Here is a 17159-nt window from a genome sequence, read left to right as displayed (position 1 = left end):
TCATCTCCTCTCAGATCCTCCCTACCTCTCCACCCATTTAAGTCCATTTTTCTGTCTCTCTCTTTAGAAAACAAACAGGAAATAAAGAATGAGAACAAAAAAGAAAGAAAAGAAAAATCACAGACACACAAACAAACACACATACTCTAAACAAAACCCATAAAAACAAAAAATTTGAAACTATAATACACAAGCAAAAGACCAGTAAGGTTAAAAAATGTCCAAAAAATGCAATATGAGATTAAGAAAAATAATTTTCAAAAATATGTTTGAGTTCATTTTGTGTTGGCCATCTAGTGCTTGTCTTAAGCCCAACCCTTAAGTGTGAAACACTTATAAGCACAATGAGACTTCATTGGAGCAAACTTATTTTTCCTTTACAAATAGTTCTTAATTGGAGTTAGATTCTTGGTTGGAATTTGGAACTCGTGTCTACTCTCCCCTCTCATCCACCTGCTTTAGACCTGTGCAAGCCCTATCCCACTGGCCATAGTCTCTGTGAATTCATATGTGCATCACTTGTGTCTGGAAGGCACTATTTTTTTGTGTGTCACCTACCACCTTTGGGTCTTACAATCCTTCCACTTCCTCTTCCATATAGTTCTGTGAGCTTTGGGGCAGGGTGGGGGGAGTTGATTATGACTTCCCATTTATGACTAAGTGTTCCCAGTTCTCGAACTCTCTGAATATTTTTCAGTAGTGGGTCTTTGTTTTATTTCCCATATATTGCAAGAGGATGTTTTCTCGATGTTATCAGCTCTCAAAATTGTCATCAGAGAGCCTTTATCCAACAATGGATGGGAGCAGATGCGGAGACCCACAGCCAAGCATTAGGCTCAGGGAATCCAGCAGAAAGGGAAAAGAAGGATTGTTAGAGCTACAGGGGTCAAGATCACCACAAGAAAACCCATTCAATCAACTAACCAGAGCCCATAGGGGATCACAGAGACTGAACTGACAATCAGAGAGCCTACATGAGTCTGACCTAGGTCCTGTGCATATATGTTATGACTGTGTAGCTTGGTCTTCCAGTGGGACTTCTAACAGTGGGAGTGGGATGTCTCTGACTCTTCTGCCTGCTTTGGGTACCCTTTTCCTCCCACTGGGTTGCCTCATTCTGCCTTAATATTAATGAATATTCTTACTCTTGTTGCACCTTGATATACCATGTTTGGTTGATATACCTGGGAGGCCTGCTCTTTTTTGAAGGGAAATGGAGAAGAGGATGAGAAACAGAGAGGGGAGGTGGGGTGAGTGGTTACTTGGAGGAGAGGAAGGAAGGGAAACTGTGATGAGGTTGTAACATATAGAGAAGAAGAAACAGAAAAAGAAAGAAAGAAAATGAGAGGAGAGAGAAAGAATAAATAAAGAAAGGAAGAAGAGAGGGAGAGAGAGAGACATACACAGAGACAGAGAGACAGACAGAGACAGAGAATTTAATGAGTATTCGACAAGAACCCAGCTTCAGGTACCCTGAAGTACACTTAGGTACAACAAAATGTTGAATACAGACAATGATGCTCTGGCCTGGGAATCTTATCTCTGGATGAGTGATCACCTGAGGGCATTACTTTCCTCCTGGGAACTGGCTGGCAAAAACCACAGCCAGGATTTCTCTGCTGATGCATTATCTACATTTGCATCCTGAAATCTTTTATTTTATGGCTGGTTCTCAGTAGACATTCAACAAAAAGGTTGAGATAGGAAAGAATGATATAGCATGCTGATAGTGTGTAAGTACTATACTACAATTCCAAAACCACGATTAAAAGATAGAGGGATAGTTTACAAAAAACCAATATCCATTTTCCAATTGCTATTACTCTAAAATAAGAAGTGGCTATAAAACAAACAAACAGCAACATCAGAACTCACTATAGCCAGGTCTCTAGCAACAGTAAGGAATCAATACAGAGAACCAATATGTGTCTATATCTGTAGTCTGTCCCACTCTCTCCCAATAACACTGGATGCTTAAGCCTTAACAGAATTATTTAAATGATCTTGCCTTGCCCTTTTATTTCTCTCTCTCCTCCTCCCCTACTCTCTCCAACCATCCCTAAATAGTTCTATAAAGGAAAATACGAAACTTAAGGGGGGAAATCTATGTATTATAATTCTCCCAGCAATAAGGATTTTATTGTCAATCTAAAAACAGCTGACATAGCCTAAAAGTAGAACCATAAAAATAAAATATAGCTCACATCTTCCACTTGCCACACTTGAAAGAAATGAGCTGTTCTCCCAATTGTTATGGCAGCTGACAGACTACATTTGGGAGTTTGCAACAGTGCCAAGAGAGGAAAACACATCTCTGGGGCCCCAGAGCATCCCCTCACTTTCTAGAGGGAAATGGTTCCATTTAAGGATATGTATCAGGATGTATTCATGATGAAAACCATCCTACTATTTTTTATAATTTGTCTTTCTCTGATAATTGCAAAACCATAAAACCAAGTCCTGCCTCAACATTACTGGAGTTGCTTCATTTTCTACTTTCAAACTAAGATTCCTCAAAGTCAAAAGTTCGCTTCCCTCCTCTGTTAGTCTTCTCAAACATTCTGAACACTCACTATCCTTTCCAAGACTTCTAATCTCTGGAGAGCCCCTACCCCACCCACCACCACCACCACTGCTTTTACTTTCTTGACAAATACAAATTATATGAAATGAGTTGCCTTGATGCCCTGAACACTGCTAGGCCTGTATTCCAGGCCTCGGGTCTGCTGTCTCTTGCATCATCACCTTCAGGATGGTGATCCTGCCAGTCTTCTTCATTTTACCTAGTCTGTCTCCTTGAGTGCTGATGGACTCTTCCTCAGAACACACAGTTGCTCAAATTACTCTAAGTGTAGAGTATTCTTTCCCCTGTGCATCTCTCCAGCTTTTCTCTGGCAGTTTTCTTTTATTTTTTGAAATTTATTTATTTATTTATTTATTGAGACTGTATAAATTCTTATCTTAATAGTGAAATGTTTCATTGACGCTTGCTCAGTAATTGAGTAAAACCAAAGCTTATTATAAGCCACAGTCATCCTAGGGTTCACCCTGCTATACATATAGCCTCCATGGTTCTGTGGGTTGCAGTCTGATTGTTCTTTGCTTTATATCTAGAGTCTACTTATGAGTGAGTACATACCGTGTTTGTCCTTCTGGGTTTGGGTTACCTCACTCAGGATGATTTTTTCTAGTTCCATCTATTTGCCTGTAAATTTCATTCTGTCATTGTTTTTCTCTGCTGAGTAGTACTCCATTGTGTATATGTGCCATATTTTCTTAATTCATTCTTCAGTTGACGGACATCTAGGTTGCTTCCAGTTTCTGGCTATTTTAAATAGTGCTGCTATAAAATAGTTGAGCATGTATCTTTGTGGTATGATTGAGCATTCCTTGGGTATATGCCCAAGAGTGGTATATAAAGAAATCAAGAAACTATACATCAAAATACTGAACAATCCAATTTAAATATGGGCTAAAGAGCTAAACAGAGAATTCATGAAAGAAGTATCACAAATGGCTGAAAGACATTTAAAGAAATGCTCAACATCCTTAATCATCACAGAAATGCAAATCAAAACGGCTCTGAGATACCACCTTGCATCTGTCAGAATGGCTATGATCAAAAACACCAATGTCAGTCAATGTTGGAGAGGATGTGGATCAAAGGGAACACTCATCCACTGTTGGTGGGAATGCAAACTTGTACAACTGCTGCGGAAATCAGTATGGCGGTTTCTCAGAAAATTGGGAATTGAACTACCTCAAGACTCTGGCAGTTTTCTATTCACATTTTTACCATAGACTCTTATTTTAAAAGAGTAAATATGTTTTTGGTTGGGGGAATCGAGGTTGTTTTGGTTTTAGTTTTTGGATGGAGTATTTAAGTAGCCTGGGCTGTTTAATATCAAACTAAGTATGTATCCAAATCTTCCTTTGACCTTCTAATCCTGTGCTGGGACTACTGTACTCCATAGAAAGAATAACTCTGGCTCTGACTTTTTACTTCCTCACTTCTAACATGGCTCTCCCATTCTCAGATGTCCCCTACACTCATGCACAAAAGCCATTCTTGAAAACAAACATATTATCCAAAATTCCATGTCACTAGGCAACAAACTCAAGCTAGTGGGCTTGATTAGGCTTGTCCCCTGAGCAGTCAGCATTTACAGTTCAGCTCAGAATTGTCTCATTATATTTTACAGGTTGAATCAGGAACAAAAATGTGGCAGTTTAGGGAGAAAGGTAAAGAGCTAAAGATGGGAGGGGAGAGGGAGAAAATATTAATAGAGAAGAGCAAAGTAACAAACACAAAGAGAAGAGGGTGAGACAAGAATTAAGACATTAAGAAACTGGATTCTCTCATATTACTAGCCAAGTGAACAGGAAACTAGGTTGTTTTTAAATTCCTTGAAGTATGTGTGCTTTTCATTATGACATTTCTCAGAGAGAAAACACTTGTTACACTCCAGATAACTGACCTCATCATTGCACATAAGTAATTGAATGCTTCTTTTTAACGTGACTCCTTTCTACACTTCCACAACTCTCTTAAATCACAGTTTTCATCTCTGGCATATCTGATGTCATAATGAAATTCTCTTCTTTACTTACTCTATAAGGAAGCTCATGATGTGAGGCAGTTTCTACTTTCCACCCAAACCACCAGTTTTACTGGATTGTCCCTCAACTTCCCATACATGTACATTCATATGTTGACATCAGTGCTGGTTATTTTTTTTGGCCAATTTGACACAAACTAAACATATCTGAGAAGAATTAATCTTAATTACAAAAATTTCTGCAGAAAAAATTGTCCTTTAGGCAAAGCTGTGGAATAATTTCTTAATTAGTGTTTGGGGTAGGAGGGCCCAGCTCATTGGGAGTAGAGCCACTCCAGGGCAGGTAGTCCTGGGGTCTGTAATAAAGCAGGCTGAGCAAGCCATGCAGAGCAAACCAACAAGCAGCTCTCTGTGGCCTCTGCATTATAATTTCTGTGACCCTGGGTTCTTATCTAGAATTTCTGCCCTGACTTTCTTGGATGAAGGACTGTGACATGGAACTATAACCTGAAATAAAAGAACTCTTTCCCTCCCCAACTTATTTTTGATGATGGTGTTTTAACCCAGCAATAGAAGCCTAATGAGGACATCTTATGCCCCAGTGTTTCTCAATATGTGGCTCTGTTTGGACACAATTCCTCTGACATGATGATTACACTAAGTAAGTTCTTCTTGGAGGATGTTAATATAATGAGCCTGGACTCCTCAGAGGAAGAGAAAATGTGACACACAGTGCACCAGGAGGGTGGTCACAGACAAAAGCCAGTGAGAAGACACATCAGGAAGGAAGCCATATGATTCCAAGCAGGAAGACCTCAGACTCCTCAGCCTGAAATACCTTCACCTGGGACAATGGCAGCCCTAGGACACTAAACTCAGTGTTTCAATATTCATTTTAATGGTAAACAAAGACCAAGCTGCTGTGGATATCACTCTTTGTAAATAAAGTTCTGATTGTCCAGTGGCCAGGCAGGAAGTACTGGCGGGTAAGAGAGATTTGTCCTGACTATGGGCCAGACAGGAAAACTCTAACTACAAATGGCGCCCAACGTGGGGCAAGAATTTCCACCTAAAACCTGAGAAAAAAGATTCTAAAACAGAGCTAAAAAGAACTTCCTAGTTGTCTCTCTCAAGTTAGCAGCAGTCTGCCGGTTTGAGCTACTGTGGTGGGTTTCTGGCGTGTGTGTCTGACCTGCAATGTGGCGGGAATGAGGAGTCTACAAGCAGCACTTTACTCTGTTGTATGATGGATTTAGCCTTTGCTAGTTAAAAAAAAAAAAGTTTTCTGGGCTATGCACTGCTTTGATAGAACTGCTTCTGATAGTTGATGGTACACATGGCTCCAGACCCAGAGCTGGCGGTAAACTGTACCACCACCATGTTGGAAAGCTGAGGTGGGCGGAGCCAGCAGCCACAGCGGTGTTTTAGTCTTACAAAGATAGATATTACACAGAAAATCTGGTTTATGTTGTCTTTGGGATTTTTAACTGCAAAAAAAGATTTGATCATAAAAGCTGTTGAGTTAAACAAATATGTAAATTTTAAAGGTAACGACTTCAAAATTTGGATATAAGGATATGTTGCTTTAAAAAATAGTCTCTGCTTTTGTTTCCACAGAAAGCCAGAGGCTGTGGATTTGTTCCAGATTAAGATACATCAGGTTTGATCAGCCAAGACCACCTGAAAGGTCTCCCATGACACCATGGCCCAGATGATCCAACATCCAGAATGCTTTCAAGGCAACTGGCTCAGAGGTTCACCCTAATGGACTACTCCATAATCCTAAAATTTTCTTTATGTCCCCATAAGATACAGCGCCCCCCTTCAGCAGGAAGTAGTAAGAAAAACTAGGCCCAGTTTCCCAAAATTATCAAGCTGGCTTTAGAGATGGAATTGGCTCACTCCTTCTCTAAACCCAGACATATTGTTTAAAAAAAAGGTTAAGAAATTCTTGTGTGTCCCAAATCAGAAGAGCCCTCTGATGTGGGACAGAAAAAAAAACAGTATTTTTATTTAAATCAGGTTGATTATAAATGTAATCTCTTTCTAAAAAAAAGGGGGGGCATATGATATAGATATAATAGGATAAAAGGGTAGATTAATGCACTTACTTTTAAAGAACAACAACTTGTTTAAAATGTCTTACATTGGTATAGATTTTAGTCTATTGATACAAACTTAATTACAAAGTTAATTTTGTTACACTGTATATATATTTCTACTCTCATTTGAGATGTTATGTTTATGCAACTCATTTAGATTGTAATGGATAATTAAGAAATACAGATCAATTAGTCTTCTATGATAGTTAAACTTATAGTCATGTTAAGTTTTCTAGATATACATAGATATATTTCAGATAGACAGATAATCTTCAAACACTTCAAAGGTCTACAAAATATGGCATTTAAAATATTTTAAAAATTTAGACTTTCTGGACAATGAGACATGTCTGCTCCTGGTAGCACTGATTTACTTCAGAGAGGAGGATGGACATTGAAGACACTTCATATAGAGTTTATCTTCACCTTGACAAAAATAGCCATTTGGGCAAAAAACTGTTCTTGCCTGGACTGCTTGATTAACTGGACATGCAGGACCCATAGAAAGGTGACCATTGAACTTTGCTTGACAAAATGGTCCTTCAGGTTCCTGCTTCACAGAGGAAACTGCCAGACATTCTACAGGACACTAAAAAAAGTAACCAAGAGACTCTAGCCCTGTGAGCTAAAGACAGATGCCCCAACTTTACAAAGGAACATTAGATGACTGTCCAGGCTGTCAGCTGTCTCTGTCTACCTTGCAAGACTCCTGAAAGTTGCTTGCATCCTTCTCCCAGTTCTCAGGTAATATTATATCCTTCTGAGGTCTTTGATGTGGTTGAAGACTAGATAGTTATAATTTCCTCAGTTATGATACAAGATTAGTTACATATAAAACCTTAGACTCACAAATATAAGATAGATAGGATATCTTCTTTAATGTTGTAACTGTAATTCTAGCTTGATAATTGTTTTGTTATATGTAATTATACTATGTAAAAGTTAAAACCTTCCTTAAAAAAAAAAAAAAAAAAGGAGAAGTGCTGTGGATATCACTCTGTGTAAATAAAGTTCTGATTGGCCAGTGGCCAGGCAGGCAGTACTGGCGGGTAAGAGAGATTTGTCCTGACTGGGCCAGGCAGGAAAACTCTAACTACAAATGGCGCCCAATGTGGGGCTCGAACCCACAACCCTGGGATTAAGAGTCTCATGCTCTACCGACCAGGCAGGAAGTACTGGCGGGTAAGAGAGATTTGTCCTGACTATGGGCCAGACAGGAAAACTCTAACTACACCAAGCTTCTACTGGAGTATGATTCTGAATCCCCATTCTGGAGCAGAATGATGGGCTATTAAGGCTGAACATTTCTAAAAGATCATTTAATAATGAAGTTTAAAATGTTCTCTAAGAGGCGGGTGGTGGTGGCACATGCCTTTAATCCCAGCACTTGGAGGCAGAGCCTGGGCTACAGAGTGAGTTCCAGGAAAGAAGCAAAGCTACACAGAGAAACCCTGTTTGGGAAAAATAAATAAACAAATAAAGTGTTCTCTAAGGTTCACTAGATTTCTTTCAAAACTAAGGAAAACCTCTCTTACCTTCTCATTCTTTTTTTTCTGACAATTTGAACTTAGCCACATACACAAATACTTTTGCAGGTATTCAACATTTCTACATACTAAGTTGGCTTCTTCACAGTGGAAGGATGATTTTAATCATTTGTGAGTGAATAGTTCTGTCTTTCACTTTTCAGGCAAAAAAAATCTCAAAACATTCTGGAATAAAAATAGAAATAAATTGCATTATGTAAATTAAAAAATATCCTCAGTATTAAATATCAAGGAAATTGATTTCCAAGTTTTCATTTTCTTTGGTGTGGTTCTCAAAAAAAAAAAAAAGACATCTTGCTCCTTAGAGTTGTGACTGTCATTCTTCATGGTGAATCTCCTAACTCACTATGTGAAGGACATTTTCATGTTATGCAAAAGTAGAATGAACAGCACTCTTTTGGCTAGTCAAGGATAGAATTGTATGGGGGGGGTGGTATTTTCCAGGACCCTTTGAATAAATTCTAACCACATCATTTACTTCAGCAAATAAAGTCATCTTTGGCAAAACCTGTATCAGTCTATCTTCAGACTTCTATTGCCATGATAGAACACTGGGACCAAAAAGCAAGCTGGGTAAGAAAGTGTTTAGTTGACTTCCATTTTCACATTGCTGCTCATTGCTGAAGGAAATAAAGGACAGGAACTCAAACAAGACAGGGACCTGGAGGCAGGAGCTGATGCAAAGACCATGGAAGAGTGCTGGTCACTGGCCTGTTTCCCCTGGCTTGCTCAGCCTACTTTCTTAAAAGAAACCAAGAACAGAGGCCAGGTATGACACAACCCACCATGGGCTTGGTCCTATCCCACTGGTCACTAATTGAGAAAATGCCTTACAGCTGCATGTATCTCATGGAGACATTTCCTCTACTGAGGCTCCTTCCTCTCCAATGACTTTAGCTGTGTCAAGTTCACACCCAAAATCAGCTAGTACATAGTCCTGTCTATTTCAGCCCTCCAAAACAATAAACCCATATTTCAGTATAAGCTCATCAGCCTGGTGGAAATATTCACAAAAAATTGTTAGTATTCTGGTATATACAAAACTTCTGCTAACAAGTGTAAAGGTGTGCTGCTCTCCACTGAAGGCTTTGCTCTAGAACCAGAATCTTTGTATGTCTCAGCTCATGTCTACTTCTTACAGAATGAAAACAGTCCAGATTTTAATGTGTTTAGAGGAGATGATAGGGCCTTGAATCATATTTTTTTCCTTTGTCAATGGACCAAAAGACCTACCAAGTTAATCATCCCTGTTGCTGTGGTAAGATATACAGGCAAAAGCAACTTTGACATAGAAAAGGCTCATTTTGTCTTTAGGTTCCAGAAGTGGAGGAGTGCATTTGTCAGGGAAACCATGGGAACAAGAACATGAGGCTGGCCCTCCACTATGCATCAGTATCTTGAAAGAGAGAGTGAACAGGAAGTAGGGCCATGCTACAAAGCCTCAAGGACCCCTCCCAATGACTCACCTCCTCCAGGAAAGATCTACCTCCAAACAGCGCCACAAGTTATTCACACACATGAGACTACAGAGGACAGTTCACTTTCAAACCACAACATAAGCCAACCCATAATGTACTTCACTGTGCCAAGCTATCTATGCCATGAATGGGCTTTTCTAGTCTCTCCAAACAAGGGAAATTACCGCTTAGATGTTAAATAAATACTTCAGTATTTATTGGACTCAAGCAAGCATCAAACAAAACCTTCATGCTGTGATTAAATTCATGACAAAATTACACACACCCAAAAAATAAAATTATGACTTGAGAAACTTTCTCAGACAAGGCATGGTGGCATATCTTCTCAACCCTGCGAAGTTGAGTTATGAGAAGGAGGAGCTGAAGGCCAGTCTTAACTACAGGCAAGTTCAATGTTAACCTGTGCTACTACATGAGACCCTATCTCAAAACAGCAAGGCAAATAAATGCAATTAAAAGACAAGTCCACTTGAGGAAATTCGTATCTTTGCTGTCAATAATCAATGTTCGTTTCACACTGCTTGCTGGGTCTTTGTTCCCAACTCCTCCTGACAACCAAAGCCAGGCAAAGGCATGATGATATCACTTTTCCAAGGTCAGAAATTGGGGCTGAAGATAGCCTGTTTGTGTTTCACTAGGGTTCAGTAAGCTTGAGGTTTTGCTGTTTGTTTATTTGTCTGTGGGTTTTTATGTTTACTCTGTTGCTTGATCACTGAGTATGAGCCAAAGGTTTGTTCAATGAACAAAATTCTCAGAGTTTGGAAATTATCTGGGATCAGTGACATTTCTAAGTGGTTCACAAAACAGACCAGTCTTTTTACAGTTTGAGTGTGCACGTGAATCAAGACAACCAGGGTTTGGCAGCATAGGCACTAAGTGCCCCCTGGTTCTTCAGCCTCTCTTTCCCTTTGTATCATTAGACTAGATGATCTCCAGGAGTCACCTTCAGTTCTTCTGCCCCTCGCCCTTCATTTTCGACTAGGTCAACTCTAGGAGCTAACTTCAGTTCCTGAGCCTCTTTCTGGATCATATCCATGAGAGTAGATCAGCTTGTTCCTTGAGTGTTCCCTCAAACCTCTCATCTATCTTTTTCCCCGTTACCCTTGCTTTCATCAGTACTTGTTTGGACATTTCAATATCCAGTGAGATGTCCATCTCCCTCCCAATAGACACTTTCTGCTTTGTTCCCATAGAATTTCCAAAACCAGTAACTTCAGAATTTCCTTTATTGTTGACCTTTGTCATCTTGTTACTTCTATCTTGGATAACACCTGGTATATAACAACACAGGAAACGTTATCCAATAAGTAACTGAATTATTCAAAAACAAGTTCCCAGCCAAGGCCCATAGTTTCATGAATAAATTTTGAATTCATGAGCCTTTAGTAGACATCTCATTCTCTACCCATCAACAACCTTGAGATACTGAGTTGCAAGAATCAGCAATTGCTTCTTATTTCTCTGTAAGTGAAAATATTTCAAATGTAAATAGAAGTTTCTAGTTTGCAGATCTGATGTCTAAGTGCAAACTTGCATGTAGAGAGAAAGCTAGGAAGTTTGATCTTCTGTAAGACTACAAAGGCAATCACAGCATAGGTGTTACTAATCACACAAAAACTGACAAGCATAGTGCCATGATCCAGCTAGTATTAAGAATGGAGAACCTCCTTTCTTCACTAGTGATGATTACAAGCATGGCTGTACCACAGGGCTTATAGAGATGAGATAGGAACTTTTTGGATTCACTAGTTTTCTCTTGTGACACCTGCTGAAACACAACCATGCATGGGAATAGAGAAAACTGTGCCTTCTGGGTCTATTTTTAAGCCATTCTAGAGAAAATAGAGAACTTTTAAAACTTGAGAACTGCTAAACAAGACTCTGAAAATATTTTTATGAGATATTGCTTACCTAGATGAGCTGCATTTGAGTGGCTAGAATCTAGACACCACATTTTTTTTCATTTATGGTTTGGGAAAACCAACAAAAGTCTCGTGTATTCTGAACTTGGTTTACTGTATGTAGAAAGTAAAGAAGCAAGACCTTTAAGAGATGATATCTGGAGGGATATGATTAGGTCCTTGAGGTACATCTTCTAAAGACAATTATATATTATCATGGCCCCATACTTACTGAGCAAGCAATCTGTAATAATTGTAACCTGGCTCTGTTTCTATGACTTCCTGTTTTTTTTCTGAGGGATGGCTGTCTCCCATGTACTCTCACCATGATATGATGCAGTCAGAAGACACATAAGAACTAAATAGACAATGGCACCAAAAGGCTGAATCTCCATACCTATGAGATGAACAAACTTTTTATCTTAATACATTTTCTAGCATCGGGCATTTTGATACAATAGAACATTGACTGAAACATTGAATTAAGAACTCTCAATTACTACTCTAAAGAACTCATGCTGCAGCCAGTTACTAGTATCCTTGACTCCACTGACAACAACAATCATTTTTATTTTATAAAGGGAAGTGATTGAATGAACTTCATCTAGAGTTAAAGCATTTTGGAAGACTGAAAGAAGCATAAGAGCAACCCTTGTTGTAGTGTGTGATTACTTCGGGATTCTAAAGGCTTGGATGCTGTCAATTATGAGAACCTGAAATCTAGTTCGATCTGTAGTACCCAGGTAAAGGCTTGGCATGGCAATATGCATTTATAACACCAGCATTTGGAGCCATGGGGGAGGGGCCAACCAAGTCAAAAGTCAACTGGTAAGATTTGAGTTCAATAATAGGCTCTGGTGAGAACCAAATTCATTAAGAGGCTCCATTCAAAAAGCAAGGTGAAGATCAAACACGGCCCACACCCAATACTCCCAATACTGATCTCTGGCCTTCACACACATACCCATGCACATGTCCCTACAGAAACACACACACACACACACACACACACACACACACACACACACACACACAATTTTTATAGACAAATAGACTGAGGAAGACTGAGGATAGCTTCAGATTTTAGGCTTCTTTGGATGCATGTGATGGTGTGGGACATAGAGTAGGTTAAGAAACTATTTCCTTCTCTTCACCAGGGTGAGTTGCTCTGGTATCCTACAGATTGCAGGTTGGGAAGCAAATAAAACAACAACCCTGGACTTGCGCTAATACATTCATAATGGGTGTAACTATAAGTGAGGGCTCTCTAAAAACATCTATTGAAAGCAGAAATTTATATATGAAATTTGGAGTAGAAGAGGTAAGAAACAGGAAGGATACTAGGCAATGGAATATTTTGACAACTGGTTTGGTGCCCATGAGGGTCTTCTAAGACAATCCTAGCAATAATCAGGAGGTAATATTAGGATGCTACTAGCAGTCAGTCATTATAATGGGAGTACATTCCATTATGCTTTGTATATGAAAATGAAGTACTGCCTTGCTTATAGACATAAGCAAAAAGATCTCAGATACCTGGATTATGATAAGGGGCAATAAATGCTATTGACTTAGCAGAGAGAAGCCATAGAATCTTAAGCATATAGCTGGACTGATTTGGAAGACAGAAAGGACATGGTATACAAACCCCACTCTCTACTCAAAAGTAAATTAAACTTGAATTGTTCTTATATAAGGGATAATAACCTAAATGTATAATGAACTAGTGGCAATGACTAATACAATGCATTGCTCCTGAAGCTAAAATAATGAAAAATAACCAAAAATGACTTGAAGTCTGTTAACAAAATTTTGGTTTTATCCATGCTGTCTTGGAATATAGTTATTCATTATAAGCATATATATTGCTTTCATGATAGACACAAGCTATATAGAGATTACATCAAAAAATATATAATTCTTTAAAGAAGTCATGTTATCAATGTTGGAGTCGAAAATAAAGGGAATATAATGTTCAAAATTATTAAAATTTGATGATTCATTCTATAATCAAAACATCATATTTCCCTCCAAACATTTCCTATTTTGTTTCTCCTGAACAGTAGCTGTTTCAGGCTACATATCATTTTGAACAGTGTAGTAGGTTTCAGCACACAAAAAAGGGTTAAAAAGTCAACAGGCAAAGACATGAGTCAAGATAAAGTCTCAATGACTCTAGTCAAAAAATGTGTTCTCACAAATCTTAAATGCCCCCACTGTGTGTGTGTGTGTGTGTGTGTGTGTGTGTGTGTGTGTGTGTCTTTCTTTGCCTTTGTCTCTGTCTACACACACATTAGAACGTACCTCCTCATAGAGGTCTCTTCTGCAAAGTATCTGCCTAAGCAACAAGAAAGGTCATCATAGGGCTCCATGGATCTCAGAGGTCACTTCAGGAGAAACTACAAGATGTGTGCCAATAACCTAAAATGACTCTGGGAGTAGGAACAAGAAGTGTTCAAGAGCTTCTGCCTCCTGCCAGTTACTTGAGTCAAGCTTTGGCAGCATCCCCTGAAGGCTTAGAGACCTCTAAGAAAAGCTTCCCTGGCATTTGCCAGACTTTCTCACCACGTATCAGCAAGCTCCTGGATGTCAACTCAGTGTGTTGTGGAGATAGGGGGGCATGTGTATATTTTTCTCTAAATGATTATTATTTGTGCCTTCATTTTGGTTAAAAATCCACTGACTTCCATGTCCTGACCCTGAGTAAATTATTGGCATTGTTAGACTAGGAAGAAAACATACTTTATCTCTACAACATTAACGTGTTTTCAAGGACTAGGACTAAAACCGATGTTCACTGAAAATACATTGTTATTTATGATATGATGACATATTACAAGAAGGAAATCCAAGAACTGGCATCATTTAGCACAGAGTGGTTATCAGATCTAATACTATGCCTAAAAAAAGGGGTGGCAATAATTATATTTTTCTCAATATTTTTAATTTCTCTGTCTTTAATTTTTAGTATTTTTAAACTCCAAACAAATGTAAATTTACAAAATAAATATAAGAATTGCCATGTGCATTCCACCCCAAAGCCCTATTGTGGTCATCCCAGGATTGTCCTCTGAAAAATAAACCCAAGAAAGAATGCACATTTACAGTATCGCTACGTCTCTTCAGGCTCCTTCACGCTATGAATGGTAAAATGGATCTTTTTTTCCTTTCTTATTAATTCTCTACCCTTTTCTGTGCTACTGCTACACTTCTTCCCTTCAGGTCAAAGCTTCATATGTTATCAATTTCTCCAATTAGTCCTGATCTTACCCTTAATTATCTGCCTCACTCAGACCTGACACATAGATTGGAACTAAATTATTTGTATCATATTGTCTCTTGTAAAGTATGCTGAGTTCTGAACTGGATACAGACTGCAGGTGGGTCTTCCTTTATGCTATAACATTTGTTTTATTTTGTATGAAAAAGGGTCTCTTTGGCTTTGGCTTGACTCCTAGCATACAGCCATTATTCTCCAGCTGTTACTTCTAATCATGGATTTTCTAGAGTGTCAGGGACATTCCTGAGGTGTTCATCAAGGCCTCATCAAGCAGCCACGCCCTAGATGTGAGCATCCCCTGGCTGCATGACTTCTGCTGACTTCTTATAGTTTTTGCTCCTGAATGAAGCTGTCCTCTAGACCCAAGAAATTACCTGTACAAATGCAACAGTGCTTCTTCTGGGAACCAATATGAACTTCATGCAGGCTTCAGGCCCCTACTGCTCTGTACAGTTCTTTGTCTCTTAACATAGTCCAGCTATTCAAGCAGTTTCAAAACTGAGGTTCATCTGCTGAGGTCAGTGAGACATGAGTCATGCTTGGGTTTCCTGCTCTTATTCTGTGAGAGTGAATTTCCTCCAGGAACGGAGTCACAGCTAACCTGGGCAGATTTTACTTCCAAAGACATGCAGGGCTTACAGTTCAGGTCTACAAAATACACATCACTTGTGTTATACAGTTTTATAGTTACTTACTAAAATAAGCATTCTACCAGTTAGTCTATCTTGGCTAGAAATGAAATTAAGTACATATATAAATATAAAATTAATGCAACATGTGAAAAATACAGCCAAATATACTGAACATAAATTGAATTGCACATTTCAAGTTTTAAAAGCATGTTGAGGGGAAAATACTTTTAAAAATATTAAGTGAATTTGAGCTACTACAGTAATACTTTGCTTAGCAGAGCCACATGGTTATGACTCTTCTGAGCCTCGATCAGCCAGTACAGCAGAAGTTGCACCCATGCAAATAAATGCTTAGCCTTTTACTGCACTTTTCTCCATTTCCAAGGCACTTTCTAATCCCTTTATTTGTTTACTCCACAAAAGTCCATTTTAGTGCTATTATATCCTATTATCCTCAGACACTTTGATTCTTTTGCAAAGAATAAGCAATCATGGGTATATCACGGGTTGCATTAAAATGCCATCTTTCCTATAGTCTAGCAAGGAGTTCTCAAATTGAGAGGTAAATCACATGTCATTCCCAGCCAATCTCCTCCATTAAAACATGTCTAAATACATAGAAACAAAAAGTCATTAACCAGTAAACACTAATTGTTTGCTTTTGATGAATGAATAATGTTGCTGCTGTAAATCCACAGAGGCCGTGTATGTTAACTGTGGGAGCACTGATTCATTTACTGCCTACACTATACCCACAGTAATAATTCTGCAATGCTATACTCAACAAATGTGCATCTTACTCTGAAAAAAATCCTTTGCAACATCTGCCAAGCAACACGCAAAGCCTTCTGGAGGCCAGGGAAGATACTTGATTCAGCAATGACATTAAACTTGGATAGCTTGGTGACTAGGGAGTTGATTTTCTCATGTATTCACAGAGCATAAAATTTAAAACAAATTTGACTGAAGTACCCAAGAAATGCTTCATGGTTCTATGTGATATTTTGCCATGTGAACGATAGATACTCCATTTCTCCAATACCCATGTTGTGAGCAGGAAGGCAAAAGCAAACAGGTCTGTTCCTTTAAGAAGCCTCTTTCTTAATACAAAACCTCTAAGGTGATCTCATTGACCAGAATTGTTTGAGGGGAAAGAATGTTGAAAGTTGAACTTTTGGGCCATCCTGGGTTCTATGCCTAGTAAAATTGTAGCTGTGTGAGCTGCAATAACAGGAGCATAAAAGCTCAGCATTCCTGTCTCAGAAATTAAAATCTCCATGACCAAAAGAGTAATGAGATGGCTCTACAGAGGAGCTCTTGGCCAGGACTTCATAAGAAGCAATCAGCCATGGCTCAATCCTTTGAGGAACTTTTGGTGCACCTCAGCAAATCATTTTTGGAAAGGTTACTGCAGGTGAAACAAACTGAGCAAGGCCAGTTCTAGGTGCATAGAGGCATCCTCATGCAAGTCAATCCACCAGATCCCAAACCACCGTATTTTTCAGGCACCAAGATTTTATGTTTTGTTTTTATGAAAAATGGCTATTTTGTCTAGAGTTATTTTCCAGAAAAAATTATAGATATTAGGTAACCAGAAAACAAAATTTAAAAATAACAATGTGAAACATGATAGAAAAATACTATACACTCAAAGACTGTC

This window comes from Onychomys torridus, chromosome 14, assembly GCF_903995425.1.
Source record: "Onychomys torridus chromosome 14, mOncTor1.1, whole genome shotgun sequence".
Classification (NCBI taxonomy): Eukaryota; Metazoa; Chordata; class Mammalia; order Rodentia; family Cricetidae; genus Onychomys; species Onychomys torridus.
This window is presented reverse-complemented; position numbering follows the sequence as displayed.